This window comes from Rhincodon typus, chromosome 25, assembly GCF_021869965.1.
Source record: "Rhincodon typus isolate 14 chromosome 25, sRhiTyp1.1, whole genome shotgun sequence".
Classification (NCBI taxonomy): Eukaryota; Metazoa; Chordata; class Chondrichthyes; order Orectolobiformes; family Rhincodontidae; genus Rhincodon; species Rhincodon typus.
Window position 1 is genome coordinate 21325000 of NC_063356.1, and position 17246 is coordinate 21342245.

A 17246-nucleotide genomic window follows, 5' to 3' on the forward strand; every position below is an offset into this window, starting at 1 on the left:
CAACTACAAGCCTCAAATATAAACAGTAAGTGCTGGACAAACTCAGCAGGTCTGGCAGCATCTGTAGAGAGGGAAACAAAGTTCACGTTTTGAGTCCTGTGACCTTCCACTGGAACTCAAATTTCTGAGAAATTTCTGTTATAGAATACTTTCATTTTCTGTTTCTACGAGTGAAAAATCCAACATGTGGGAGAGTTTCCAGTGCCCTACAATCTGGAGATTTAGATTTGAAGCTAATCACTAAAGGATTTATTAGTTGTTCATGACTCCCTATTAAATATAACTGAGGCGGACAACCATGAAGAAATAGTCACAGGGCTTGAAAATTAGCTGAATTGAGTTCAAATGCTTTTTACTTTATTACTTTCACTTCATTGATCTTTAATGTGATCCTTTCTGTAGTGATGCATATTTTCATCATGTTTTTCTCAGCCCCATGTTGGCTGGAGCCTGTTGAGCTGATCCGCACATTTATCTTCCGATACTTCACTTGATTTATTACACATACAGTTTCAAATCAGTAACGCCATTGTTTACTGTCTTTGGCTTGTTGCACAGCTTGTAATAAATGTGCAGACATTTTCTTCAACTAAATATCAAGAAAATAAAAACCTTTTGCTTCAGTGTCCTCCAGAAATTCAATTTCCTTTCTACTGACTCCATTCACAGGCTGAGCTGGACCAATTGAAAACTTGATGTTGTATTTGACCCCAAGATCAGCTTTCAAACATACATTCACTTTTCACTTTGATCGACAATTTCCAACCTGATGGTATTGATTGACTCTGTCGTAGCTTCGGCTCATCTCCTCTGAGACCCTGACCCATTCCTTTGTTACAGATTCCGATGTTCCCTTAGTTAGTGTCCAGCTTTGATCCTCCATTAAACTCATCCAAAGCTTTACCGTCTATGTCCCACTTGGTGACAAGTCCAATCACCCCAATACTAGATGACTTACTCCTGATCTGACAGCTACTCAATTTCAGATTTCTCCTCCTTGTTTTCAAATCACTCCAAGGCATTGCCCCTCAGTATCTTTGTAACCCTCTCCACTCTGAAATCATCTGAGATATCTGCATTACTCCAGTTGAGGCTTCTTGCACTTCCTTGATATAAATTGCCCCAACATTGGTAGTTATGTTAACTGCATGCACCTCAACTCTGACATTCATTGTTAAATCTCTCCACTTGTCTACCACTTTCCTCCTCTAAAATGTACTTCTTTGACCAAGCGTTGGTTATTTGTCCTGATTTTCTCTCACGTAACTTTGTTCAAAGTTTGCCTGATAACACTCTTGTGAAAGGCCTTAGGATGTTTTACTATCTGGTAAGGCATTACATAAATATGAACTGTATTATTGGTGAGATACACTGATGCACAACTTCATTCACCCTTTGGAGTCGTTCAATTTCAAACCTTCTGAACCCAGAGGTCAACATCAGAAAGGAGCACAATAATGTATTTGCTTCTGTGAATATATTGCCATTCTATTGATTTGAGTTCGAATGACATTGTGGATTGTGAATCACATATTTTGGTTCATAATTAGAAATCCATTTCTTAGATAAGACTGGGGGTCAGAGAACCGTTCACTTGCTTTTCATTGAGTGACATTTGAATTGTGCATCTGCATGAACATTGCTTAAAATCTTCTAACGTCAACCACTTTACCAGGAAAACAGATTGTCAAATTTCAAAGATAACAAAGTGGAGAGCTGGATGAACACAGCAGGCCAAGCAGCATCAGAGGAGCAGGAAGGCTGATGGAAATTTCTGAAGAAGGGTCTAGGCCCGAACCGTCAGCCTTCCTGCTCCTCTGATGCTGCTTGGCCTGCTGTGCTCATCCAGCTCTACACTTTGTTATCTCAGATTCTCCAGCATCTGCAGTTCCTACTCTCTCTTGTCAAATTTCAATACAGCTTAATCCATCTGGCCAAATGCAGAAATATCAGAACAAATCCAAGATAAGATTTGGAACTGAGTGAGTGCTGAACTTTAGTATATCTTAATACTGCTGTTCTGTTCACAGTCTCATAAAAATCTTCTCAACAAAATAAAAACTGTTTCTATAACATACTTTCATGAGATTAATAAATTGAAAGCATTTTCAGATTATGGAATCTGACATTTATGTCCCAGATGAAAAGAACGTGGGTGACCAGTTCATGGATAATTAAATTCAATGCTAACAGATGACAAGGTAAAGAGTCTGGCATTCATGCAGAAGCATGTCATACCAATATGCCACAGGGCATTAAAAAAGCAAACCACACTCAAAGGGACTGAGAAGGCAGATATCCAACAATCACAACTAAAATTCACAGTGAGTTCAGATAACTTCAAAACCACAAGAAGACCATTGTTACTGAACCCGATAGGGTGTTTCTTACATACATATTCCTGCGGAAAGATTACATTTCTTTACTAATTAGTTCTTTTCCTTTGACATGCAATTAATGTCTGTCTTTGAGTTATTGTTTAGGAAGCTGTAACATTGACACCACTGATCTGCTTTACTCTACTGGCAGCTTGTCATATGCTGGTCACATTTGATATGAACTGGAGGGACAGAGACACACACTGAACACTTTCAGTTAGTGAATCCTTTAGATTACCAGCCTAATGAAAACAGAGCACTTGTTGGAAACTAATCCAGTATTACAAATGACTAGTTCCTTAGTGTTTTGTCAAATGTAACAAAGCGTAGGCACATTGACAGGAAAACATCTTCAGGAATTAAAAACATTAAACATTTCAGTTTGAGTTTGTGTATGAAAAATATTAGAAAAATATTATTTCATTCATTCCAATTCGACGAGGAAAAGGGACCACTTTGAATTAAGTTTTGACAGTCCTGCATCTTAAACTTCCTTTGGTATAGAAGCTGATGAGTACCTATTTATTATTAAATAAGTGTTAAAGCTTTGCAAAGGATGTGTAATTATTCCAATACAAATAATAAATAGATCAAAATGTTCAATACGATGCACTTGGTGAATGTGTCAATTTCCTAGTTGCCTAGACAGTGTGGGATAGTTGCTGTTTTAAAATGTGCTGTTAGTGAGACTTTTAAAAAAAAGGTGGTGTTGGTTTGGGTAGAAGGCTGACACGTTAAAAACTAGAATTTCAACACAGCCTGCCTCCAATCCATCCCTTCCAGGTTTTAAAGGAGGTGAAACAGGTGTAGCAAACAGCCCATGGTTAGGAGATAGGGTTGGAAATTTAAATGTTCTATTGAAACTACATATCCCTAGTTTATTCACCACATCAAATTTAGCTCTGGCCAGCTGAGTCTCACCAGAGAGGATTGCTAGATGTGAGAGGAAAGAGTTTTCCAATTAACCTGCTGGATTTGATACAACAGCTTCCTCAAACTTCAACATCCAGATAATCTCCTAACCCTTTCTTCTCACCTCCCCGAATATCCCTTCCCAATCCCTGACTGCCCCACGTCCCTTTTTTCAATCCCTCAAGCTTCAATCTTCTACTGAAATGCTCTCTCTCTTAAGTAAATAATTAGACACATGCACCATTAATTGGATTTACTTCCTGGGCTTAAACCTCTTGAATTAGATCCACTCATTGTAACTGGGATCAATGATCAAATAGGCACTTCCATTTCAATCCTTGGATCAGTTGGGAACCTGTTAATGATCTCACATGTGTGCCATTTAGGTAGAACTCAATGCCACGTGGAAAAATTCTGGCTTGCAACTTTCCTGGACAGCCTTCTCTCAACAAGTCAATAAATTAAAATCCTTCTCTGTTTTTAAGCTGCACTCATTTGTAAAATTTCTGCCAGCTCCTAGGGTTGCAAACCCTGGACATATTCCTGTAGGATTCATCAACTGATCACCAACCTTCAACCCTCATGCCCCCACATTCCTGCTCCTGGTTGTCAATATTTCCATTCTCATGGTGCTCGGCTTTTGCACTCACGAAGTAAATGGACTCCTCATCAGCCTCTTGGAGATACTTGATTGTAAATCATACTTTCATTATGCTACCTCCTATAGTTCTGTATCTGTAAAGATAAAAAAATACACAATTTTATTCCCCCTCTGCCGAGTTACTCACAACAGGGTCCTGGAAATTGGCCTTTAATTCTTGGAAACTCAAAGTAAACCCGTAGGATTAGCAATCTTATTCACTATTCATGACCAAAGACTAACTCCAGGCCACATCCTATGTTGTTCAAGGGCTTGTGCAAGCATAATCTAGGAAGAATATTGACTCTCTTTCCATGTGGGGAGGTTCTTGACTTTGCGATATGGAGCATCTAGCTATTTTGAACAATCCTCCATAATTCCCTATGTTGGAATCATGCACTTAAAATGGAAACTCTTTTGTTAATTGTATACTATCAAAGAAAAAATGCTTAGTGCAAATGTCCTAAATAATAATCTTTAAATAACCTGGATATTGTTGGTAATCTTGGAATATTATCAAACAATTAAATAATTTTCTAAGTTCAGAATAGCAAGAAGTAGTTTTCTACCACAAAGTAGTGTATATAATCATTACAATGTGTAGAAATTTTTAATTGACCTGTTCAGACTTGTTATGAGAAACCTCTGGAGCATGTATGATATACTTCTGACTCAGAAGTATGGACACTAACGCTGAGCTCCTCCTTAAAAGTGTAAACTATTCATGATTATGTATCAATTGTGGAAAATAAGTTATTACTTAAATTGTTAAAGATTTCACAAGAAAAATTAAATAATAGGTGTTTGCTCTACTGACAGCTGCTTTGTATAGATCAGACTGACCGGTAGTTTAAAAACATGCAAACTCAGAAATGTGCAGAAGCTATTTATTAATTGCAAGCTTTAAAGAATGTAATTCTGAAAATGGATAAAACTTAATTTAAAAATGAACCGGTGAAATTGAGATTTTTTTTATTTAACTGGCTAATTTTTAAATTAATCAAATTCCATTTACCAAAATACTTTCTCTAATTTTACAAATGGAGGCAAAGCCATATGAAATGCAAAAGTGCAGGATTTATCAAGAAGGAAAAGAAAGACTTGCATTTTTACAACCTCTTCCATGACCTCAGGACATGCTTCTCGAAATGTAACCAGTGTTGTCACAATGTTATAAGGTCTGCTCCTGACACTTACATCTATTCAGTTTCACATATGTTGTAGCACAATTGTAACAAGCCATTAAGGTACCCAGGTTTTCCATTGAAATGCTTTAAAACTATAGAAACACTGAGCATGAAATTTATCTTGATTACTCGCACTAAATGAATAACAGATATAACACAGTACTGATTTGAATTTGTGATGCTATATAGTGTTCACTTAAACCTGCCGTACAGAGCAGCATCAGTAAATGGAGTTGTATCAAGAAGCAGGAAAAAACATAGTTTGAACAAAAGAGCCATTGTTGAAGCTTGCACACTTTTGCATTCTGGTCTTTCTCTAACTGTTTCAAGTCCCAAGAACCTCAGACTCGGCCAAAAATGTCACAATAGGGAATTGCTAGCCTATTTTATAACTTACACAATTTTCCTTTCTTTTCCATTACTTTTTTGGAGAAAATTGTGTGGCACATCAAATGGGGCATACAAATTTCCAATTGTCCTTTTTGCACCAAGAGATATATTTGTTATTGAGAAGCTCCACATAGAGTCATACAGCATAGAAACAGACACTTCTGTCCAACTCGTCCATGCCGAACATATTTCCCAAACTAAACTAGTCTCACTTGCCAGCATTTGGCCTATATCCCTCTAAACCTTTCCTATTCATGTATCACTCCAAATGTCTTTTAAATGTTGTAGCTGTACCTGCATCCACCACTTCCTCTGCCAGTTCGTTCCACATACGAACCACTCTCTGTATGAAAAAGTTGCTTCTTAGGTCCATTTTAAATCTTTGTCCTCTGACCTTAAAAATATGCCCCCTAGTTTTGAACTCCTCCACGCTAGGGAAAAGACCTTTGCTGATCACCTTATCCATGGCCCTCACGATTTTGTAAACCTCTATGAGGTCACCCCTCAACATCCTAAGATTAAAACCGAAAGAACTGCAGATGCTGTAAATCAGGAGCAAAAGCAGAAGTTGCTGGAAAAGCTCAGCAGGTCTGGCAGCATCTGTGAAGAAAAAATCAGATTTAATGTTTCAGGTCCGGTGACCCTTCCTTAGAACCGAGTCGCCGGACCTGAAACATTAACTCTGATTTTTTCTTCACAGATGCTGCAAGACCTGCTGAGCTTTTCCAGCAACCTCTGTTTTTGATCCTAAGATTAGTCTCCATCCTATTATTGTTTAATTTTAACATTAGCTGAGCCAATTGAATATCTCCTTTCCCATTAAGATTGAACCAGCACTCTAGATACCATGGGGCTGGTAGGATAACTCAGGTCTACAAGCATCACACTACTTACAAATCTACTTGCCTCAGACTAGTGGTGGGATATGACAAAACTTTGTATGAAGGTGACTTAAAGAATCAACTCAGGGCTAGTGTCATTTTCATGCTATATTATCGTCATTACTACTCTCTTCCTTTCTTGCTCAATTGCCAGTCATAACCTTTACAAATATAAACTAACAAAATGTCACCCCCATTTACAGTTTTGTTTTCACTATATCCTTCAAAAATGACATTGATAGCAAAACTGAAAATTCTGGAAATACTCAACAGGTCAGGCAGTATCGGTTGTGAAATGACATGCATAAGCCTTTAAGGAGGTGTATCTTAAACTACATTCAATCAATATCCATCTTGACAGGATATGATGTATAAGGACCATGAATTGAGGAGCAGTCTGAAGTAGTTGTGATAAAATAAAATCTGTGAGGCAGATACATGGGAACGCCATACACGTTAAGTTCCCCTCCAAGCCACACACCAGCTTGACTTGGAACTATATTGCTGCCCCTTTATTGGTGCTATGTTCACAGTCTTGGAACTCCTTCCCAAACAGTGTTGTGGATGAATATAGCAAATGCAATATTACAGAAAAAAATTTGAAGCTTTCCACTGTTGTGGGAGAGACAAATGATCAATGAACTTTTTAAATGGTAAGAGTTTGGAAAATGTAAATCTAGTAACAGGCCTGGGTGTCTTTCTCCATAAGTCACTGAAGGCTAAGATGCAGGTGCACCAAATTATTAGGAACATTAGTGGAATGTTAGCCTTTGTCATAAGAGGATTTGAGTTCAAGGACAGTGAAACTTTGCTTCAGTTGTTCAGGAAGTTAGACTGCACTTGGATTACTGTGTGAACTTTGTGTCTCCTTATCTCAGGGAAGATATTCTTACCACAGAAGAGCACAACAAATGTTTACCAGACTTGTTTTTGGGATGGTATGACTGTCCTATGAAGAGAGATTGGGGCAAACTGTGTTTTTATTCTGTAGAGTTTCAAAGAATGAGAGGTGATCTCATTGAAACTTACAAAATACTTAAAGGGATACACAGTGTAGATACATGTAAAATATTTCCCCTGGTTGGGGAATCTAGAACCAAGGGCACAATGTAAAAATAAGGGTGGTGCCTTTTATTTTGAGGTGAGGAGAAAGATTTTTACTCAGAGGATTGTGAACACCAGAGGGCTGTGGAAGCTCAGTTTTTGGGTACGTTAAAGATAGCGATTGATGGATTTCTGAATACTAGTGGCATACAGGGTAATGGGGATGAAGGCACTGAAGTGTTCAATGAGCCATGATTACATTGAATGGCAAGGCAGGCTTGTTGAGCTGAATATTCTATTCCTGTTCCTAAGTTGCTATGCTCCAGCTACAGCCCAAGGACAGTAGCAGTTGAAGAAAACATCTCACCACCAGCTTCTGCAGGGGAATTAAGGATGGATAACAAATGCTGGCTTAGCCAGTGATGCCCACTTCACATGAATTAATAAAAAATACTTCAGGTAAAGAATCCACATTTATCGTTTCACTAATCCTTGTTTGTGATTGGTGCATTTATATTTAAGAAGAAGAATTTAACAATGTCATGCAGCGTCTGTGGAGCGAGAAACAGAGCCAATATTTCAAGTCAATGATTTTCTATCAGAACTGGAAAAAGGTAGAAATGGAATGGGCTTTATGAAATTGAAAGAGGTGAGAGTTGGATAAGTAACAAAAGGCAAGGTCTGTGATCGGATGGAAGATGTGACAACATTAAATGTCAAAATAGTTAGTGAAGCACAATCAAATAGAGTGGCATGAAAGAAGTGAGATGAATATTTGTCTAATGGAGGTGTGAATGGCAGAATCATGAAAAGCAGGATCTGAATGATACATGATATAATGATTTCAGATTGACAAAAAGTATGTAAAAGCAAAGAAAGGAAAAAAAAGAGGAAAATAAAAAATAGCAAAGAAGGAAAAAAACAAAATGGCACTCCATGAAGAATGTAGGAAATAGGTTCAGGTAGAAAACTTTCAACACTTTGCTATTCAAATACTTAGACCATTTCCTCTACTATCCACTGAAGTAATTTGTTTTCAGAAATTTATCACCTTCTGTCTTGAATATAATCAATCATTGAGGTTGGGATAGGTATTCCAAAGATATAACATCCGCTGAAAGAGGACATCCCACCTCATCTCTTTTTGAATAGTCTGAACCCTTTTTTGAGACTGACCTTAACTTCTTATAGTCAAGTTCAGAACCTACAATCTTTTGACTCAAAGGTAAGTATGCTGCCCACTGAGTCAAGACTGACACCCTTCTTCAAGTCTGGAAGAGTGTAAATTGCCTTATTGAAAAATAAGCCATTGCTCCTATTCACAGTCACTGCACAAACAGAGAGGTCAGAGTGGGGGCAGTGTGTAGAATTAAAATGGCAGGTGGTTGGAAGCCCTGGGTGATGCTTGTGGATTGAATATATGAGTTCCATAAAGCAGTCATCCAATCTATACTAGGTTTTGCCAAAGTAGGAAAGCGTTGTGGTGAGCAGAGATAACAGTATACCAATGCCTCCCAAATTTTGCACAAGTTAAATTCAATTAATTATATCTGGAATTGAGAGCTGTTCTCAATGATGGTGACTATGAAATTATCATTCATACCAAAAACCCATCTGCTCACTAAGGTCTTTTAGGGAAGGAAATCTGCAGTCCTGTCTCAATCTGGCCTACATGTGATTGACTCATAATTGGCCTTTGAAATGATCTGTTAAGCCATTCAGTTGATGGGCAATGAGAGATGGGTAACAAATCTGGCCTTGCCAGTAATGACCACATCACATGAAAGAGAAAAAAAAGTCTCCTGCTGGGGATGGGGTAAATAGTGAGTGATGATCTACTGAACACAAAGTCTGTTGGGGATCAAAGGAGAAAAAAAGGGAATATTATTAGAATTCTGGCAGGATGGGAACAGAAATGTGGGAAATGGGACGGATACAGTCCATTATGCAGGGACGTGATCTGCAGAGGAAAAGGAAAGGCATATCGGAATCTCTGGGATGGAGAATCTGGAAAAATGGTGGGTGAAGTGTTATGGAGCCACAAGTATACCTCTAAGGTGACATTTTCTATTTCCCACCTTAACCAGCTTTGCCTACTGATATGATGCCAAGTATTCATGGCTAAAGAAAATTGCTGTGCTGCAAATCCATGAATCTCTATGAATAGGACTGAGAAACCGATACGTATGTATCCTTGTAATCACCTGATTACCTCTTCACTATGACTTTCATTGTTTTTTCACCAAGATTGATGTAACATGTAACCTTCTGCACTAATATAGCCCCCTCCCCTGCACATTTAGTCTTATTGTGAAAGTTTGCATATTTTAATTTGATTCTGGTTCTAATGAAACTCTCATCTGCTTCTGCTGATATAAGTGACATGACTTGATAAGTGGATAAGGGGCAGCCAAATTCTTTGGATACCTCAAGGCTTTGTATCCCTGCACATGGAATGAATGTTGAAGTCGGCTACAGAGAGTGAAGAAAACCTGCTGTACTTGCTTCAGGCTGTTCTGGTTCATGGTCTTTTATCATGGAATCCCATCACTCATTTTAATCACCTATTTTCTGATGAAATATTTTGTTGTTGCAGGTGTTCTCTTAATCATTCCAATGGAGGTGAATCAGAAACTGGCTTCTTAACTATAAAACCTCCACCAATATTAATGGTTGAAGGCGCATATGCATCGCCCTTTTGAGCTGGGGTAGTCTGGTTGAGCGGTCTAGGTGCTGGATTTAGGTTCTAGCCTCAGGTAACAAGCTGCTGACATTGAGCAGTTTTTTAAAGGACTCTTCTGGTGCAGTGGTAGTGTCCCTACCTCTGGACCTGTTGGTCTGACTTCAATTCCCATCTATCCTGCAGGTGTACCATAATGTGCCTAAACAGGTTGATTAAAAATCATTTGGAGACCTTGTACAATTTCCATCCTTTCGCTTTGAGGACTGTGGAAAGATTAGAATTTGTTGCATATGCCCTTGAGGACATGGTCCTGAGCGGCTTTCTTGAAACGCTGTGATGTTGGTATAGCCTCCATGCCGAAAGGAAAGGAATTCCAGGATTTTGATACAACAACAGTGAATGAATGGCAATACCAAGTCAGGACAGTGTGTGCCTTGGATGGGAATTTGCAGCTGTTAGTGTTCCAAGGTATCTGCTTCCCTTATCTTTTTACGTGGCAGACATTATAAGTTTGGAAAGTGCTGTCAAAGGACCCTTGGGCTGGTTTCTCTAGCGCATCTTGGAAGAAGACAATGCTGCCATTGTGCACTGCTGGTGAAGGGAGGGAAGTTTAAGGCATTGCATGGATTTCAATCAAATGGGCTGTTTTTTCCCAGATGGTGTTGAGATCTATGAATGTTTTTGGAGCTGCACTTACCCAGAAAACTTCCATTATACCCCTGAGTTGTGCATAACAATATTCCTTTCACAGCTACCATCATTGAGGTAGACTGGTCAGTTATCCCATTTGTAACCCAATAGTCGTTTATGGTATGAGGCTAGTAATCCAGAGATTGTCAGTCTAAGATACCAGGCAAGCTTTTGGGTTCCAGAACAGGAACCTGGCTAGTCTACCTGCTAAACCAGTCATCCCATTCTACACGTGTTCATTTTTAATTCTCTCTGAAAGTACTTTTCAAGCTATTCAGTTATTAAAAGAATCAGTACTCAGGGGGATGTGCAATAACTTCAGGCAATAACTTCACCCATATCCTCGGAACAAATGTAAAGAATATAAAACAAATTTGGCACAAATAAAGATTTTGCACCTATCCATCTACATAACAACACTTTTGCCAGCACTAGATCAACATTAAAAGTATTTTGTAGAATCTATGGTGCTTTGGAATACATATTAAATGGATTTTGTGAGTTGTAAGGCAAATTCTAATGTTGTGAATAGTGCTAATTAATTCAAAACCTTCTTTCTTAGAACATCCGGAGATGATGTGTTAAGCTACTTAAAAAAAAGTTAGCAGTTTTGCTGAACAAAATACCAAAATGTAGGTACAAACATTATGAATCAGATATTGAGATCAATTAAAGTATCATAGTGGCATTAAAAATAACATTGTTCAAAAATGCTCAGTTTAGGTCACCCCTAAATGATATGCTTGTACTGAAAAAAATTTCTTGCATTTTGGAAAAGGTCCTAATAAATAAGAATGGAAAAGGTCCTAATAAATAAGAATCAGGTTTAACAAGTACTGCCATCCATATGCTACGGTGGCTCGGTGGTTAGCACTGCTTCCTCACAGTGCCGGGGACCTGGGTTCAATTCCACCCTTGGGTTACTGTCTGTGTGGAGTTTGAATGTTCTCCCCATATCTGCACGGGTTTCCTCCCACAGTCCGCAGATGTGCATGCTAGGTGGATTAGTCATACTAAATGGCCCATAGTGTTCAGGGATATGTAGATTAGGTGGGTTATAGGGGGATGGGTCTAGTGGGATGCTCTGAAAGGTTGGTGTGGACTTGTTGGGCCAAAAGGCCTGTTTCCACACTGTATGGATTCTATGATACCTTGCCAGGACTGACGTGGTCTAATGTGTGAAGGTAGCCACTTTATATCTAATGTGAACAGTCTTATAGGTTAAATAAGATGAAGTTTATTACATTGTTACAACTATATACAGAGTGTAAGAATACGCTCTATATTACTGCAAAGTTTGTTGGGAGGACCTAGCCTTAGGTCTAACTCCCACAATGTGATGACCCCTAGGAGGTTCATTGGGAATCAATTGATCTCCTCATGGAGTTTGTTGAGTATGTGTTCCATTGGTGATAGGCAATGGCCTTTCCAGCTGGAACTCATCACTTGAACCCTATAAATGATAGTGTCCCTATCACTGGACCAGGTTCAAGTACCTCTTACTCCAGAAGTGTGCAATAACATCTCTGAACAGGTTGATTAGCAAATTACATTAAATGATAAAAGTTAAACAAAAAATTATAAAGTAGCTCTTGGGATTGTTCAGCTCAGTTGGCTGGACAGCTAGTTTGTGATGCCAACAATGTGGGTTCAATTTCCATCACCAGCTGAGGCATAGTGACCCTCAGGTTAAGCTGCCATCAGTCATCTCTTTCCATTGAGAGATAGCCCTATGGTCCAGTAGGACTATGACATCTTTACCTTTACCATGGTCTCTACAAGAAAAAAAAGCATCCCTTAGCTCTTGAGGCACAGTGGTAGTGTTTATGCCTGTGGACCCAGAGGCCTGGATTCAAGTCCTACCCACTCCAGAGGTGTGTAATGACATCTTTAAACAAGTTGCTAAGTAAAAAATGATAAAGCAGTTGTTCTGTTGTGGTACAGTGGTAGTATCCCTACCTTCAAGCTAGGAAGGCCTGGGTTCAAGCCCTACCTATGCCAGAAGTAACCCTGTACAATAACATCACAGAGCAGGTTGATTAGAAGGTAGGTTAAAAAGCAAACACAAAAATAATAAAGCAACCCTTTGTCCTGTTCCTATCTTCCCCTCGCTTTTGATGGTTTGCATTATCCTTAATGGGCTTTGCATGTAAATATTGAATTGGCTACACAGATGATTTTACTTGTGATGATTGATAATTTTAAAAAATGCAAAAACAAAACTCCTGGTGACTTTGGTGGTGGGAAGGCTGCTCAGTTGTATGTGATTTCTGGGTAAAATAAGAATAAAGCTGCCCTTCATAAAGTAGACCCAAGCCCCTTCCCCCTCTCCATAACCCTCCTTTCTTTTGATGGTTTGTATTGCCTGCAATGGGCTTTGCTTGTAAATATTTAATTGAGTATACGAGTGATTACTGGTGGTATTTAGTAGTTTAAAAAATCATGATGATTTTGGTTGTGGGAAAGTTGCTCAGTTGTGTAAAAAAGACAAAAACTAAAGCAGACCTATGAGGTAGACACCCATGGGGGACACAGTGCTCTATTTTCCCCTCCAACTCTATTTTGATTTAGTCCTTTCCCATTCTCCCTAACCCCCAAACTCATTTTTGATTGTTTGCATTGCCCTTACTGGGCTCTGCTTATAAATATCTAATTGGTTACACAGTTGTTTTACTGGTACTGGTTAGTGTTTAGAAAGGAAAACAAAAAAAATCTCACAGTGACTTTGGTGGTGGGAAAGTCACTGAGTTCTGTGTGATAATTCTTCTGTGTATGAATAAAGTCAAAGCAGACTCAAAGGGCTCTTGTGTCTCTACCTCTGAGCCAGGAGGCCTGGATTCAAGTCCTATTTGCTCCAGAGGTATGTAACAGCATTTCTGAACAGGTTGATGATGAAAATATGTGAAGAAAATAACAGGACAGCAGGCTGTGGAGGGGCTTATATCTGCTGACTGTCTGCTCCTCTTCCGCAGCACCCAGGTGTCCTTGGAGAGGGAACACATGGTGCCTATCAATGCTCTCAATGCTTTTAGAGAGAAGTGGGGACTGCCAGAGATACAGTGCTTTATCTCCCCTTCCAACTCCATTCTGATTTCGCTCCTTCCCCCTCTCCCTACCCTGCCCTCATGTTTGGTGGTATACATTGCCTGTAATGGATTTTGCATGTAAATATCCAATTGGCCATACAGGTGATTTACTGGTGGCAGTTAATAGTTAAAAACCAAAAAAAAGGTCACAGTGATTAAATGGTTGAAAAACAAGATCCAGCTGTGTGTGATAACATTTCTGGATATAAGAAAAACAAAGCAGAACAAGTTTGGGTCTGCACAACCGTCAGTCCTGGCATGGGACTAGCCTCTGTATGCCATGAATTGTGGCTCTATTTTGGTTTTCAGTGATAAATGATATTTGTTTCCAATCGGGCTTCCTGAGTTATTACACATGAAATCCTACTTTACACTTCCCAAAAGTCCTCACGATGTCATCACAGTGCACGGTGCCTATTGCACTCAGTCAAGTATTAACCCTTTCAGACTTACATACCACACGTTGCCCTAAGCTTTTCCCAGATAACTATTGTCGTTGCGCACAAGTGTATTTAATAAGACATATCACTACAATATCTCCCCCTGAGTCTTCAACTTGCCAAATTCAGATCATATGGAGATTTCCCTATGTTCTCTGAATATGTTCTCATCAGACTGGATAGAATGGTAGTTTGTTAGGTTAAAAAGGTAGTTGTCTTGGACAGTTTTTCATTCACAGAGGAAACTATCCCTGCTACTGCAAACATTTCTTTCTTTCCAGCATCTTGAATATATAGACCTTGTTTATCTCTTCTTAATGGTGTCTTCTATAGAGTTCTCTGCATGACATTTTCAAATTGTGCCAGTACATTTTTGTCCTCAATCCAGATGTAGATTTTTTACTGAAGTGGTTAGTTGACAGATCTTTACTTCAGCTTGTTGATTAATGTGGACTTTGTCATTCGCCCTCAACAATTGAACTTTGTTTTCTTCCCAACCACATCGCCTGAAGGTTCCTTCTTGTGTTACATGATATCCATTACGGTTGCTGAGTATTCTTAGGAAGGTAGAGAGGTCAAATATTCAACTTGAATTTATCCCTTCCTAGTTACCTCAGCATCTAATGTGTGACGTAAATTTGTCAAAACTAGTTGTTCACTGTACTGTGTTGCAATCTAATATAAATCATTTGCAGATGCTTCAATTGAGTTGAGCGGGATATATTGTTCAGTTGCACCTCTTCACCTTTCTCTCAAAGTTTGTCTGAACTGTCTTTAGTTTTGTTAGCAGTGGAAACAAATTGCTGCCAAATTTGTAAAGTCACAACTTTCACCTCGTAGATAGAATTAGACAAACTTTCTATTCCAATGTAATTAGCCTCAGGGGATTCTACTTCTTGTTTATATTTCATCATGAGCTATGGAGCCTTGTTAAATCTTTTACTGGCTATTCCTCGACCAGCTTTTCCCTGATCTTTTGTTGTTTAACCCCTTCCAGCCTTTGAATGAGATTGAGGCCAAATAGAATTCCCAGCAGTGAAGTGCATTTATGTTTCCTAGTACTCAGTGTCCTCTATGTTGGAGGCCTTGAACATTAAATGTGATGTCCCAGGCTGTGTAATTGAGTTTCTGTTGATGACAAACAGTGTATTGTCAACCAAGGATCACTGTCTGATAATATTATGATACCTTCTGCTATGTCTAATTTGAAACTTGTGAGATGTTCTGTAACATAAATATCAGCTGGCCAAAATGTTTGGCCTAGGTCACCAGTTTCACTAAGAAAATTTATGGTAATTTTTTACTAGACACTCTTTTACCTCATTTATTGCTTTATGTAAGTAATGCTTTAGACTTTTGCCTTTCTGTAGCTGTTCCTACTTCAGCACATTAACTTATCATTTTACAATAAAAGCATTGTTTTTTTGATAACTTAACACTGTTTGCACCTGTGAGCCCACTTTGCTCCTAAGCATTAGGAAGGACTTTTAGTATCTAGTATCTGCCTTATCCACTCTGTTAGCTTATCATGCATGTCTTTTGTGTTTCTTTACCATAAAAATTGAATGGATTCTGAAATTTTCCTGCGTAAAATCTGACTTTCTTTTGGAATTGCTTCCAGACCTCTGCTTCACTCATTATCTGAATGACATTTTCTAGAGTCAGGTCTTCTTTACGCTATAATAAATCTGATAAAGACTCATCAGTAAAGCTTACAACATTACCGTCGCTTCTGAAATCCAACTTTAAGTTAGCATTGTTGCATCACTCCAATAGTCTGCCACAGTAATTAATGAAGTGATCTATGGATTCCCCTGGATACTATCTGTTAAACATTACTGATTTAAGAACTTTATTAGTTCTGAAAGCTGACACAATTGTTAAAAACTTTCAGTCTCTCTTCAATGTGTGTGTTGCTTGTTTTATGACTTTGTAAGTGGTAACATTATCTGCTATACTTCTAATTGTGTACAAAGAGTTTTTACTTGTTCAGTTTCTGAATTAGTATCCAGTTCAGAAGATGGTCTGTACCTGAATAAACCTTTTCTTCAGGATGCCCCGATTTTAGCTTCTATTTGGATATAGGATTTTGACCCAGTGACACTTAAGGAATGATGATATAGTTCAAAGTCAGAATGGTGTGTGGCTTGGAGAGGACCCTGAAAGTGATGGTGTTCCTATGCTTCTACTTAAGTTGTTCTTCTACTGGGTAAGAGTTGAGGATTTCAAAGATGCTGTTGATGACCTCTTGTAGAAACAGTATTTCTTGTAGCCACAGCTAGTCCAGATCAGTATCTGGTCAATGGTATCACCCACGATGTTTATAGTGGGGGAATTCAGTGATGGTGATGCCATTGAAACAATGTGCAATGGTTAGATTCTCTCTGGTTGGAGATAGTGTGACCTGAATTTTACTTGCCACTTGTCAGCCCAAGCCCGTATATTGTCCAGAGTTTGCTGCATATGGACAAAGACTGTCTCAGTATCTAAGGTGTTGTGAATGGTGCTGAACATTGTTCAAACATCAATGAACATCCTACTTCCGCTCTTGTGATGGAAGGATGGTCATTGATGAAGCGTTGATGAGATCGTTAGGATTGAGACATTACTCTGAGGAACTCCTCCAATGTTGTTCTGGGGCCGAATTGATTGACTCCCAATAACCAGAACCAACTTCCTTGGTGCCAGGTATGACTCTAACCAGCAAAGTGATTTCCCCATGATTCCCATTGACTCTAGTTTTGCTAGGGAACTTAGATACACATTCAGTCATATGTTGCTTGATGTCAAGGAAACTCACTCTACCCTTGACTCTGGAGTTTATCTCCTATCTCCATGTTTGGACCAAGGTTGCAATGGGATCAGAAGCAAAGTGGCCCTGGTGAACGTTAGGTTATTCCTTTGCACATGCTGCT

At 38.8% G+C, this 17246-nt stretch overlaps 1 protein-coding gene across 6 annotated transcripts in view; it reads left to right on the forward strand.

Moving 5' to 3' along the window:
- Positions 1-17246, forward strand: part of LOC109915502 (tetraspanin-18) — a 116840-nt gene that overhangs the window by 36291 nt on the left and 63303 nt on the right. Inside the window, exon 2 of one of the 6 annotated variants that reach the window (XM_048612229.1) lies at positions 9520-9616. The exons of the other annotated variants lie outside the window; for them this stretch is intronic. The gene's annotated coding sequence lies outside the window, so the exon portion shown is untranslated. The remainder of the gene's footprint in view (positions 1-9519; positions 9617-17246) is intronic. 6 annotated transcript variants of the gene reach the window in all.